We start from the raw sequence: 3,028 nt of genomic DNA on the forward strand, positions 1-3,028 counted from the left end.
GCAGAGGGAGGCGGAGGCAGAAACAGCGGTGTGAGTGGGGGCGGGGCCGGGTGCCAGAGGGCAGACACTCGGATGGCTGCCCATCAGCCACCACTCGCGAGATCACAAAATCGCTATCCGGCAGCCAATAGAGCGCTCCAGTAAGGGGGCGGGGCAGACGATTGCCGGAAGCTAGGGTTTCAAACTTCCGTTCTTGCGTACCACTCCGCGGTGGCTCCCTCGCTCTACGGGTTGGCGGGAGAGTCAAAAGAAGTCGGCTGCTTTTGCGCAAGATGGCGGCTGCGGAGGTGTCGAAGTGCGGAGCGTTCGTGATGGGATGGCGACGTCTAGACTAAAGCCGAAGCAAAGAGGTCTCAGCTCCTTTAGCGTCGTTTGTGTGAGGCCAGAAGGGATGAGTCGGGGCGGGAAGGTGCCGATGCCTGAGACACGGAGGGCATCCCCCGGCTGTCGGCCTGGCCGGTTCGCGTCCCATAGGCCTAAGGAAGGCCGCCGGGCTAGAGTTCACCCTTCCGTGGGTGGAAGCAAATTCCTCCAGGTTTACTTGGCGTAAGATACCCATCGAGTCTTCACTGGAGGCCAGAGCAGTAGTCAGAGTGGCGCATCCCTCGGCCGCGCTAGAGAGGGGACAGGGAGACTTCTTCCCCAAGGTGCTCGTGGAGGGGATCCCTGCCCGAGTCGCTCACTGGGGAGGCCCCTGCACCTGGTGGCCATCAGTGTGCTCAGGGCTGAGGGTGCTGGAAGGAGCAGGAGGGGGCCCGGGAGGAAGGTGATAAATGGATATTTACGTATTTATTTGCTGGTTATTGTCTGTTTGCTTGAGATGAATGCAAACTCCCGTCATTGCAGTGTGCTGTAATGTTAGGAAATTTAAAAATGCTTCAGGAAGAAATGTTTAGAAATTGGGGTGAGATGGTTAGTGTGATTGCTTAAAAGTAAAGTCTTGGGCTGGGGATTTAGCTCAGTGGTTCTGCCGCCTGCCTTGCAAGCGCAAGGACCCGAGTTCGATCCCCAATAGGGAAAAATAAAAATAAAAAGTAAACAGTCTTTAGAAAGCGAGGTCAGACTTTACTTCACAGAAAGTAGTTCAGTAGGAGGGTAGGTTGGACAATGACTACTGGTGGTGGACATTTTCCATTATTTGAATGAGTTTAATCTGCAGGTCCAAAGTTCTGACACATAGCCTGTTTAAAAACACAGATGCGATGCAGTCAATAGTGACAGCTTTTGTACTGCTTAGCCCTAGGTAAACAGTTGTTTTATATCAACTCAAAGGGGCCTCCCAAGGGAGAAGCTTGAAGCCAGTGCCCTAAGGAGAGAGAAAGATCTCTCGAGAAGTTAGCAGCACCTCCTCATTCCACCTGATCCTAATAGAAACTAGGCTATGTTTAGTATTTCCCAGCCTTGAGATTATTCTTCAGGTTGCCACAGTGTCTTCCTAACCCACATTCTTCCCAGAAGTCTTGCCAGCTCCCCTATATAGCCACGACAGACAGGATGGTCTCTTCATCTCTCGTCTCTGTCCGCTTGACACACTTCACGGACTCCAGTTGCCTGTGTAACATGAGTGTAACTGAAGTCTCACCTCTTTATTTCCTCACCCTTTCCATCCCAACCATTTTTACCTTCTGTGACCCTCCATTCACTAAGCATTCTTGTCTCCCAGCCTGATACAGTTAGCCCTGTGTAAGATGCTTTCCTCAGCTGCTCAACAGAGATGTAGCTTCTTTGGTAAATATTCTCTACAACAGAGCTGGATTTACTGCTTTTCTTTGTGGTCACACATATCTTAAAGTCTACCCTATCCCTTGTCACTGATGCCTAATAGTAAGGCATGATTAACCATAAAAGTATAAGCTTCACAAGGACAAGAACATATGGTTATAGCTGAGGCATCCAGCACATAATAGGAGCCTGATAAAATGCGTTGAGTAGATGAAGGAATAAATGAGTGAACAGTACTGAGGGCCTTAACCAGAAGCAGCAGTAGCAAAAACAAAAAAAGGAGACCTCCACTTAGGTGGGAAGTGGCCAGACCATGAGGGAGTTATGGGAGGGAAGTCCAGAATCATGCTCAGATGTGGAGCCTGCCTGGTCAAATGGTGGCATCCACTGAGGGAAATGATTATGATGAAGGAGGTGGATCAAGGGGAGAGAAAGATGATGGATTCTGTGTGGGCCATGTTGAATTTGAGGTGCTTATGGGATGCATGTATACCTCAAAGGAAAGATCAGAGCTGAAACTGAGAGTTGATAAATACATTTAGAGAGAAACAGAGATAAGGAGTGGCTTAAGTCTAGAATTTAGAAGAATGGCAGCATACAGTCGCCAAGAAAGAGGTTGTCTATTGAAGAACAGAGTAGTAGTCAGAGAGCCCTACAGAAAACCAGGGACTTAGAGTGCTCTCTCCAGAGTGTTAGGGTGTAGAGTTTCAAGAAGATGTGATTATTGGTGTCATCCCAGCAGGAAGGTGCAGGGAGCAGTCAGAAAAACTGGCGCTTGAATTGTTGGTGACCACAAGGAGTAGAGTGACATGATAGGAATGAGAAGGGTTTGATTTTGAGGAGGAGAGAGGTGAAGATACCTAGGACCATGCAATAGATGTGGAGAGAAGTGATCACATGAAACACTGACGTGGCAGGTAAGGTGACTGTAAGGACCATTTCTAGACCTCTAGCTTGTGCATTTGTGTTTATAAGGTGGGATCATCTCCTAAATAGGGAACACCAGAGAAGGACCTGGGTTTGGGGGACAGATCAGAAATGGTGAGCCCATTTTTGCATGCATTAGGTTTTAAGTGCATTTGAGACAGACAAGTAAGGGTATCAGGAACTGGTGAATGGATGGATTCTGATCCAGATAGAAATAAAGGTAACCACAGTCAGATGTGGGTGAGGTCTCCTTGGAGGGTGTTTGTAGTAAAGACAAAAGAGAGATGAGTGGGTCCTAGGACAGGCCACATTGGTTACCACTGGGAGCAGTCTCCAGGTTGACCAAGATGTCAGCCTGATGGTTCATCAATGGATTAAG

Source organism: Fukomys damarensis, unplaced genomic scaffold (genome assembly GCF_012274545.1).
Source record: "Fukomys damarensis isolate Sample0158 unplaced genomic scaffold, DMR_v1.0_HiC HiC_scaffold_22, whole genome shotgun sequence".
NCBI classification, from domain to species: Eukaryota; Metazoa; Chordata; class Mammalia; order Rodentia; family Bathyergidae; genus Fukomys; species Fukomys damarensis.